Genomic DNA, 11,813 nt, shown 5'->3' with positions numbered 1-11,813 from the left:
CGTTAAGTATTCTGCTGTCCTTGTTTGCTCTTAAACGTAATGGAAAACGGTATGATCTGCTGAGAGTATCTACGATCTGAAGTATCTGTGTACAGGTTCAGCACGGCATGCTTCTTCTAAAGATCATCTAAGCAATTTATTTCACGTGAAGAACAACCAAAACAATTATTTAGTATATCAGAGCTACTTAGTGAAGATCACAAACTGCTGGAAATCAGACAACAACGAAGTTAAAGCTAAGAGGAAACGATTGAGCCAACTGTTGGGACAATTCTACACAAAAGACGCAACGTTTTTCAGCGGTGGGGAACATCAAATTACGATCAACGCCTGTTGTCACTACTTAATGATATACTCTTTCGGTAAGTCTCAACGAAGGATTCACTGGCTCTTTATCTGTCAGCATCATTTGATTTAACGCCATTGTTCGTGCTACAGGTGTGAAAATTACCGAACGGTAAGTTTAATAAGCCATAGTTTCAAGACACTTAGACGAATTCTTTACAGAAGAAGGGAAAAACTGGTAGAAGCCGACCTCGGGGAAGATCAGTTTGGATTCCGGAGAGACGTATGGGACAATACTGACCCTACGGCTTCACTCAGAGGAAAGGTTAAGGAAAGCAGACCTTTGTATGTGGAATTTGTAGACTTAAAGAAAGCGTTTGACAATGTTGACTGGAAAAACCTCTTCAAACTCTAAAAGTAGCAAGTGTAAAATGCAGCGAGCGAAAGGCTATATACAACTTGCACAGAAACCAGACTGCTGTAGTAATAGTCGAGGATAATGAAAGGAAAGCAGTCGTTGAGGAGGGAGTGAGACACGCACGTAGCCTATCAACATTGTTATTCAATTTTTACACTGAGCAAGCAGTGATACGGTTCTACGTTCTACGATTCAATAGATTTCTTCTACTGGGTGATCAAAAAGCCAGTATAAATTTGAAAACTTAATAAAGTGCGGAATAATGTAGATAGCCCCCCATGAACCATGGATCTTGACGTTGGTGGGGAGGCTTGCGTGCCTCAGCGATACAGATAGCCGTACCGTAGCTGCAACTACAACGGAAGGGTATCTGTTGAGAGGCCAGACAAACGTGTGGTTCCTGAAGAGGGGCAGCAGCCTTTTCAATAGTTGCAGGGGCAACAGTCTGGATGATTGAGTGAACTGGCCTTGTAACAATAACTAAAACAGCCTTGCTGTGCTGGTACTGTGATCGGCTGAAAGCAAGGGGAAACTACAGCCGTAATTTTTCCCGAGGGCATGCAGCTTTACTGTATGATTAAATGATGAAGGCGTCCTCTTGGGTAAAATATTCCGGAGGTAAAATAGTCCCCCATACGCATCTCCGGGCGGGGACTACTCAAGAGGACATCGTTATCAGGAGAAAGAAAACTGGCGTTCTACGGATCGGAGAGTGGAATGTCAGATCCCTTAATTGGGCAGATAGGTTAGAAAATTTAAAAAGGGAAATGGATGAGTTAAAGTTAGATATAGTGGGAAGTAGTGAAGTTCGGTGGCAGGAGGAACAAGACTTTTGGTCAGGTGAATACAGGGTTATAAACACAAAATCAAATAGGGGTTATGCAGGAGTCTGTTTAATAATGAATAAAAAAAATAGGTGTGCGGGTAAGCTACTACAAACAGCATAGTGAACGCATTATTGATGCCAAGATGGACATGAAGCCCACACCTACTACAGTAGTACAAGTTTATATGCCAGCTCTGCAGATGACGAAGAAATTGAAGAAATGAATGATCAAATAAAAGAAATTATTTAGATAGTGAAGGGAGACGAAAATTTAATAGTCATGGGTGACTGGAATTCAGTAGTAGGAAAAGGGAGAGAAGGAAACGTTGTAGGTGAATATAGACTGGGGCAAAGAAATGAAAGAGGAAGCCGCCTGGTAGAATTTTGCACAGAGCACAACTTAATCATAGGTAACACTTGGTTCAAGAATCATAAAAGAAGGCTGTATACATGGAAGAATCCTGGAGATACTGACACGTTTCAGATAGATTATATAATGGTAAGACACAGATTAAGGAACCAGGTTTTAAATTGTAAGACATTTCCAGGGGCAGATGTGGACTCTGACCACAGCCTATTGGTTATGACCTGTAGATTAAAACTGAAGAAACTGAAAGAAGGTGGGAGTTTAAGGAGATGGGACCTGTATAAACTAAAAGAACCAGAGGTTGTACAGAGTTTCAGGAAGAACATAAGGGAGCAATTGACAGGAACGGGGGAAAGAAATACAGCAGAATGGCTAGCTTTGAGGGATGAAGTAGTGAAGGCAGCACAGGATCCAGTAGGTAAAAAAACGAGGGCTCGTAGAAATCCTTGGGTAACAGAATAAATATTGAATTTAATTGATGAAAGCTGAAAATATAAAAATGCAGTAAATGAAGCAGGCAAAAAGGAATACAAACGTCTCAAAAATGAGGTCGACAGGAAGTGCAAAATGGCTAAGCAGGGATGGCTAGAGGACAAATGTAAGGATGTAGAGGATTATCTCACTAGGGGTTAGATAGATACTGCCTACAGGAAAATCAAAAAGACCTTTGGAGGTAAGAGAACCACTTGTATGAACATCAAGAGTTCGGATGGAAACCCAGTTCTAAGCAAAGAAGGGAAAGCAGAAAGATGGAAGGAGTATGTAGAGGGTCTATACAAGGGAGGAGAATATTATGGAAATGGAAGAGGATGTAGGTGAAGATTAAATGGGAGATACGATACTGCGTGAAGAGTTTGACAGAGCACTGAAAGACGTGACTCGAAACAAGGCCCCCGGAGTAGACAACATTCCATTGGAACTACTGACGGCCTTGGGAGAGCCAGTCCTGACAAAACTCTACCATCTGGTGAGCAAGATGTATGAGACAGGCGAAATACCCTCAGACTTCAAGAAGAATATAATAATTCCAATCCCAAAGAAAGCAGGTGTTGACAGATGTGAAAGTTACCGAACTATCAGTTTAATAAGTCAGAGCTGCAAAATACTAACTCTAATTCTTTACAGACGAATGGAAAGCTAGTATAAGCCGAGGAAGATCAGTTTGGATTCCGTAGAAATGTTGGAACACGTGAGGCAATACTGACTCTACGACTTATCTTAGAAGCTATATTAATGAAGGGCAAACCTACGTTTCCAACATTTGTAGACTTAGAGAAAGCTTTTGACAATGTTGACTGGTATACTCTCTTTCAAATTCAGAAGGTGGCAGGGGTAAAATACAGGGAGCGAAAGGCTATTTAAAATTTGTACACAAAGCAGATGGCAGTTATAAGAGTCGGGGGACATGAAAGGGGAGCAGTGGTTGGGAAGGGTGTGAGACAGGGTTGTAGCCGCTCCCCAATGTTATTCAATCTGTATATTGAGCAAGCAGTGAAGGAAACAAAAGAAAAATTCGGAGTAGGTATTAAAATCCATGGAGAAGAAATAAAAACATTGAGGTTCTCCGATGACATTGTAATTCTGTCAGAGACGGAAAAGGACTTGGAAGTGCAGTTGAACGGAATGGACAGTGTCTTGAAAGGAGGATATAAGATGAACTTCAACAAAAGCAAAACGAGGATAATGCAATGTAGTCGAATTAAGTCGGGTGATGCTGAGGGAATTAGATTAGGAAATGAGACACTTAAAGTAGTAAAGGAGTTTTGCTATTTGGGGAGCAAAATAACTGATGATGGTCGAAATAGAGAGGATATAAAATGTAGGCTGGCAATGGCAAGGAAAGCGTTTCTGAAGAAGAGAAATCTGTTAACATCGAGTATAGATTTAAGCGTCAGGAAGTCATTTCTGAAAATATCTGTATGGAGTGTAGCCATGTATGGAAGTGAATCATGGACGATAAATAGTTTGGACAAGAAGAGAATAGAAGCTTTCGAAATGTGGTGCTACAGAAGAATGCTGAAGATTAGATGGGTAGATCACATAACTAATGAGGAAGTATTGAATCGGATTGGGGAGAAGAGAAGTTTGTGGCACAACTTGAAAAGAAGAAGGGATCGGTTGGTAGGACATGTTCTGAGGCATCAAGGGATCACCAATTTCGTATTGGAGGGCAGCGTGAAGGGTAAAAATCGTAGAAGGAGACCAAGAGATGACTATACTAAGCAGATTCAGAAGGATGTAGGTTGCAGTAGGTACTGGGAGATGAAGAAGCTTGCACAGGATAGAGTAGAATGGGGAGCTGCATCAAACCAGTCTCAGGACTGAAGACCACAACAACAACAATGTAGATAGAGAGGTAAAAATTGACACAGATGCTTGGAATGACATGGGGTTTTAGTAGAACAAAAAAAAAGAAAACAAAGTTCACAGAATATCCAACAAATGGCGCTGGACAGCAAAACGTCAGTGACTGCACATGACAATCGTGTATAAAAGGAGCTGTAATGAGAGAGAGAATCAAAATCCCTCATCTGCCCTATCCTCTGCTACGCCCATCCTGCCTGGATCTCCGCCCCTCCCCACCCCTACCTTTTACAAATCCCTTCAGATCCTTGAACACCATGCTCTCTGCCTCGCCTATCGCATCCTTCTCCGCTCCCCCATGTGATCCTGTACGACCTCATTCCGTTCCCCCACCTCCTCCTTTTCCTTGAAAGGATACGGATCCTCTACCCTCCCATAAACTCGATCCTCCTCACCCACTTGTCTACCCCATCCTCTCCCACCCCCACCTGCTGCTGTGCCTGTATTCCCATGTCCCACCTGCTCTCCATCTCTCCACCCTCTTTCCCCTCTCCCAAGGTGGCTTCTGATAGCTCCGCCTCCCTGATGATGCCCTCCTCCATCTCCCCTCCTACCAACTTTGATCCTCCCTCCCTCTTCCCGTGTTTGTTCCTTTGGGCACCCTCCCTTCCCTCTCTCCCCCTTCCCTCCCTCCTCCATTTCTCCCACTCCTCCCCCGGGCTTCCCCTCCCCTGTCCCTCTGCTCCTCCTCCCATCTTCTCAGCCATTGGCATCTTTGTTCACCCCTCTCCCTCCCCCCCTCACCCTTCTTCCCCTCTTGGCATGTCCCTGGACTCGCACACACTATGTGGACATTCCTGCACCAGAGGTCATCGCCATTAGTGTCTCGTTTGTGTCGTCGTGTTTAGTGTTCAGTGTTCACCGTCACACTCCATCGTTCACCAGTGCCATCGACATCTTCAGTGTTTGTGCGTCGTGTCAACAGTTTGTAGTGTGGATTATCGTCGAGTGTGACCGCCCCCTTGTTTGTATTTATGTGTCTACTGTTTTATTACCCACCGTTATGTAATATCTGTGTATTCTTTCTGTTGTTTTCTCACTGTCTATTCTATGGCTGAAGAGAAGCGTAAAATGCTGCTGACAGCCTGCCTGTTGTACGGGTTTTAAAATAAAAATAAAAGGAAAAAAAGTGAGAGAATCAGATGCGCCAGCAGTCTCAGCATGTTGACGTTACCTGAAAAGTCCCTTTTAGTGAAGCTGTATAATCAGAATGGGGAATGGGCTAGTTCAGCATTACGATCCTATCACCATAGGAAGGAGATTCTAACGGGTAAATGTCCGTTAACAAATGCAGCTGTGGCGAGAATGATTTCGAAGGTCGTAGCCACGGGTTGTTTAGACGGTAGACCCCGTAGTGGCCGAACGAGCACAAGGCGAAATCCTGCTGAGACAGTTCAGGAAGAAACTGAGACTGTAGCGGGTTCGTCTATGCACGGGGAAGTAAGCGCTCGTATAGTCGCACGTCGCACCGGCATTCCATACGCTACTGCTTGGTTGACACTTAGGCATAGCCTCCGATGCTATCCGGCAAAATCCATCGGCATCATGAACTGCTACCTGGCGATTTTGTGAAGTGCAGGGCATTTGCGGTCTGGGCGTTTCAAAAGATGGTGGAAGATGACGATTGGTTCACTAACGTGTTGTGAGCCGACGAAGCTCATTTCACGCTCCGAGGGTCTGTCAACGCCCACAACTGCAGAATTTGGCCTACCGAAAATCCTAGAACTGCCGTGGAAACTCCATTGCACGACGAGAAAGTCACGGTATGGGTTGGATTTACCACATCTACCGTTATCGGGCCTTTTTTCTTCAAGGAAATGCGTGATTCTGGTTTTGTAACTGCTATCCTGACTGGTGAGAGGTACGCCGATATGTTACAGAATCGCATCATCCCCAACCTGGCTGGCAAACAACTGCTGGAACGTACGATGTTTATGCAGGACGGCGCTCCACCCCATATTGCTAGACGCGTGAAAAATCTCTTGCTCGCGTCGTTTGGCGATGATCGTGTGCTCAGCTGCCACATTCGTCTTGCTTGGCCCCCAGGTGCCCAGACCTCCGTCCGTGCGATTATTTGTTTGGGGTTACCTGAAGTCGTAAGTGTATCGTGATCGATCAACATCTCTAGGGATGCTGAAAGACAACATCCGAAGCCAATGTCTCACCATAACTCCGGACATGCTTTACTGTGCTGTTCACATCATCATTCCTCGACTACACCTATTGTTGAGGAATGATGGTGGACATATCGGGCATTTCCTGTAAAGAACATCATCATTGCTTTGTCTTTCACTGTTATGGTAATTATTGCTATTCTGATCAGATGAAGCGCCATATGTCGGACATTTTTTGAACTTTTGTATTTTTTTGGTTCTAATAAAACCCTTGTGATTCCAAGCATGTGTGTCAATTTGTACCTCTCTGTCTTCGTTATTCCATGATTTATTCAGTTTTCAAATTTTTACTGAGTTTTTGATCACCCGGAATTTGCCTTCTTGTTTATTGGTGTGATCTGTTCTCTTCAGTGCTCGCTTGGGTCGGTATCTTTCAACGATAGAGTAGCTGTATTTTATTCCTAGAAATGGATGTATTTCAAGAGAGTACTCCGATAACTGACTTAGGTTGCTGACCTTGACCGAGTGTCTCTGCTACCAAATTACTCATTAGAGTTCTGGAATATTTACTGAATATTTTTTAGTGAAAAGTGAAAATCACGATGTTTAGCAACTCCGACTCAGTAACGCTATCGTCGGTAACATTAACACTGTTACTACGCTGTGAAGGTGTTGGGTGCGTCTAGCTGCTGGCATTTATACTTCACGTATAATCAGAATCTCTTCAGGTCTTCTGCCTGATGTCGATATTAAAACGTGACACTGTGGCGTGAATACTTTCGTTAAAAGATGAAATATGTCTAGTTTTTAATTGTAGTTAAGTGTGATTTGAAAATGACTTGAAATATAGATGTTACAAACTTGCTTGACAGTGGCGCTTAGACGAAATTAGCTAATCGCACGATTAAGTAAACATCGCACTACAGTTTTACTGAGACCATCTTTACTTTTATTAAGCATCTGGAGGCTGAGTATCCCCATAAATACAAAATTTTGAGAGGATTAGTCTCTAACGTCCCTTCGACAAGGAGAACATTTGTGGGGGAGCACAAGCTCCGATTCGGGGGGGGGGGGGGGAGGAGAGGGGGTCGGGTTGGAGAAGGAAAGCGGCGATGCCCATTAAAAGGAGTCATCCTGGCATTTGCCCTAAGCGATTTATGGAAATTAGAATACACCCAAATCAGAATGGCCGGACGCAGGTTTTAGCCGTCATCATCCCAAATGCGAGTTCATTGTACTAACCACAGCGGCCATGTTGTGAGAAGCACCACCATATTGTACCGCTACTACTCGTTGATTAACACAGACTGTGTGTTCCTGTTCCTTCAGCTGCCACCCTTAGTAGAGCTATCCCTATTTCGCGGTAGCGTCAAAATGACCTCACGCCGTATTTCTGTGGACGAATGAGAGACCTCGGGCTACGTGCTCCCGCACTTTCATTCATTTCCACCGAATAGTCTGAACCGTTTCGAATCGATCCATCGCTGCTTGTGTATGTTTGGTTCTCTACGGCGCCGTGTGACTACTTGCCGCTGTCGCCGGAAGGTAAGCGAACGTCGGCGTGCACGAAGACGTGATGTCCAAAGTCACAAGACGCAGCATTGACGGCACAGGGGACGAGCTACATGACGTGATTTTGCGCTCTCACCGCTCACCAGTGGAGCTATCACCTCTGTTTAGTTTTGCAAACAATACTGTTTATTTACGGAAACGGAAGCACGTAAAATTCATAATTAAGCTCTATTACAACGCACTTTTCTTCCCTTTTCTGTATGCTAGTCGTGTTTGTGTGCCTTTGTTATACACGAACGAAAACTTCAATATCTGTGAGCATGTAATAAGACAAAAAGGAAAGATACGCGTCCGGGTCAGCGAGAACATCAGCATACAAGAGTTCAGAAAATCGAACAAACTAACTCCTGACAAAGAACAAAATGGTTCAAATGGCTCTGAGCACTATGGGACTTAACTTCTGAGTTCATTAGTCCCCTAGAACTTAGAACTACTTTAACCTAACCAACCTAAGAACATCACACACATCCATGCCTGAGGCAGGATTCGAACCTGCGACCGTAGCGGTCGCGCGGCTCCAGACTGTAGCGCCTAGAAACGCTCGTCCATCCCGGCCGGCGAATAATTTGCAACCACACTTCTTTCAAATACTACGAAAACTACATTAAAACCAGTAAACTGAAACAAATGCAGCAGAAACGGACTAATACAAGACTGGTCCCAAATGGGAGTACATGGACATTGTGAGATTTCATTAGCAGGAAACAATACGATTGTGTGTTGTGTTCTAGTTTCAGGCTAATTGTACGTTATAGGATTAAGACGTGGAAGCATTAGTTTACAAAATGATCGCTGCATCACTGCAGGGCGTAATGCAAGAATATGTAATATCTTTCATCCAGATGCAGTTTTCTACACTGCATTAAGGTGCGAAATGGTTGAACAGACAAAAATGTTCATGACGTCTTGTGACCCGTTCCTACTGCCTTTGCTTCAGTTTACTGGTTTTAATGTATTTTTCACAATATTTGAAAGAAGTGTAGTTGTAGATATTAATGCAGTTTCCCAGGTTTGTGATTAAATTTGAAAATGATGACTCAGTGCGTCGAAGCCAGTTACGTAAACTTTTAAAAATGTAATTGCTTTAGTGACTGTGGCTGGACAACCGTTTGTGGTGTCCAATAAACGTTTTAGAAAAATAACTGCCAAGCACTTGATATTTCGGAGAACAGAACTTAAAACGGCCCACCAGCTAGAAAGGACGGAGTCTGTAATAGCACCGCGAGGATTGGTGATACTGCGCGATGCAACAGGACAGGACACAGCCATACCCAGACCTGACGGCCACGGACAGCAACGGCTTCGACTGAGGACGCTGACAACCCTAAATGCGCTACTCCAATGTGGCCTCGCGCGCCGACCCAATCAGCTGTGTCGCTGCTCTGCGTCACGCCAGATCAACATCGGCTCTGCACTGTTTCAGGACTGACTGCTCGCTGCGACCGCCCTCGTTACACGAGAGTACTGCCCTCTACCGGGCGAGCAAATATCTCCCTCCAACCTCGCTGGAAACCGACCTGTCATCCCCCCTTAGTCCGCTTCTTTTAAAATCTCACGCCACGGCAAAGCAAGCTAAGGCGAAGAACCGGCAAGCGGCTGGCGCCAGAGATAAACAGAAGGTGCAACCGCTCAGCAACCTAGTTGTTAATACGAGGGTGAGTCACATGAAAACTTTAAATTTGTAAGAACAAATCAAAATTTCGCACCGTTATCCTGTAAGCTGGTAAACGTGCTACAAACAGCGTGCAGAATGGCCCGTAGGTGGCAGCATAGTGCGTATGCACAAATACCGTCGCAGTATCAGTATAAAGATGGTCGCCCACTTGAAACTTGCACCAGAAAAGAACAGCGTTCTGTTATTCGGTTTTTGCGTAGTGATGATGTGAAACCTATTGAAATTCATCGACGAATGAAGGTTCAGTTTGTCACAGCAGCAGTCTACGAATGGAGTAGGACGCTCGCAAATGGTGTGACTTCAGTGGAAGATACTCCTTGTCCAGGTCAGGCACAACGAGTTGTGACTCCACAGAACATTGCAGCAGTTGAAGCCACAGTGAAGGAAAACCGCCGAACATTGCAGCATGTTTACAGATTAGTCATGGGTCAGCACACCACAATGTGCATGATGTGCTCCAGTTTCACAAAGTGTCTGCAAGATGGGTGCCACGGCAGCTGACTCCTGAAATGAGAGAACGACGGGTTGATGCTTGTGAAGAACTTCTTTTGGCACTTTGAACGAGAAGGTGATGGCTTCCTTCAAGAATCGTTACTGGGGACGAAATCTGGGTTCACTTCCAACTACCGGAAATGAAGAGAGCGAGCAAGGAATAGTGCCATTCCTCATCACCAAAACCAATGAAGTTTCGAACAGAACCATCGTCAGGGAAGTTTAAGCAGACTCTCTTTTAGGGCGAAAAAGGCGTCATCTTGAAGTATTACATGCCTAGAGGAACCAGTCACCATTGCATCATACACAGATCTAAAAAAAAAAAATCATCTGCGGCCTGCAATCAAATCAAAGCGACGTGGATTGCTGTCAGCAGGTGTCCTTTTGCAACATGACAATGCAAGGCCCCACACTGTCCATACAACAGTTGCAACAATCACAGACTTGCATTTTGAGTGTCTTCCTCATCCACCATACTCACCTGACCTTGCCCCAAGTGATTTCCATATGTTTGTCCCACTCAAAGACGCAATGGGAGGAAAGAAGTTCCGTTCTGATGAAGAGGTACACCACGCGTTGCGTGAGTGGTTGCGCGGACTACCAAAAGAATTTTTTTCTAAAGGAATTTATGCACTTTGTAAGCGCTGGAGGACTTGCATTGAACGTGGGCGAGATTATATTGAAAAGTGATACAGCTTTGTACCATTACTGCACAATAAATAATATTTAAAAAATATTCAAGGTTGTCATTTGACTAACCCTCGTATAATCGCTCGCGGGAGGCTATCTTGCTTGAGTCAATCGTCCGTGCTGAGTGGAGCGTGCTGACCAGCCCGCGTATCTGCTATTCGGAAAGGACATCAAGACGTTGGACGACACACCTTGTTGGGTAACCACCCCAGAGGGACTCCGTGTGTATGTTGTGCTTCTTGCAACTAGTCCAAGCAACAAACTGACACAATTAAGTTGTCGTTCATTGTGGTTGAAAACTTGATTTGGGTCTTTAATATTTTACAAGTACCAACTGAAATGTTCCAAGAAGTTGCTTACTGTACTGTTTTATGTTCTTGGATATTATCTGTTACTGTGTTGATTAAAAATTTACAGGCCTAGTCTCCCTATAATTATACATTTTCTTATTCTTATTCCTCTAATGCATTGTTATTGATTAAATGTTCACTATTCTTGTAAATCTGACATAGTTAGTTTTCTTAAAGGGTGCAATTTTTTATTCAACTAGTTGTGTTTAATTGGCTGGTTCTCCGTGGCAAATGCATTATATTAGTTTTTTTGTAAAAGAAAAAAATAGTCTTATTCTGAGCATTAGCCAACCTTCAGACGTTGAATTTGATGTTATTAATTAAAGTCACACTACGTAGCCTTGAGAGTGGTGAAACAAATTCTCGATTAACTGATGATTTAAAGTAACCTTCTTTTAACTGATTGTTTAAATGAATTGTTGTTTTCTTGATGGTTGTGATAAATATATGAAGCGTGATTCAAAGGCAATACATGTGCATAATAGAGAAATTTTAATGACTGGAAAAAGGAATCAGAAGATGAGTCCCATAAGCTACAATTTTGTATCCACTTTTACTTCTTGCATACGTGATGACCTTCCACTTAACATTCAACAAACAAAACTGGCACTTTTTGCAGATGATACTAATATTATAATAAAGTCCGCCCGGTTAGCCGTG

This window comes from Schistocerca gregaria, chromosome 2 (assembly GCF_023897955.1).
Source record: "Schistocerca gregaria isolate iqSchGreg1 chromosome 2, iqSchGreg1.2, whole genome shotgun sequence".
In the NCBI taxonomy this organism is placed as follows: Eukaryota; Metazoa; Arthropoda; class Insecta; order Orthoptera; family Acrididae; genus Schistocerca; species Schistocerca gregaria.
The sequence above is the reverse complement of the archived record's forward strand: the minus strand, read 5'-3'. Positions refer to the sequence as shown.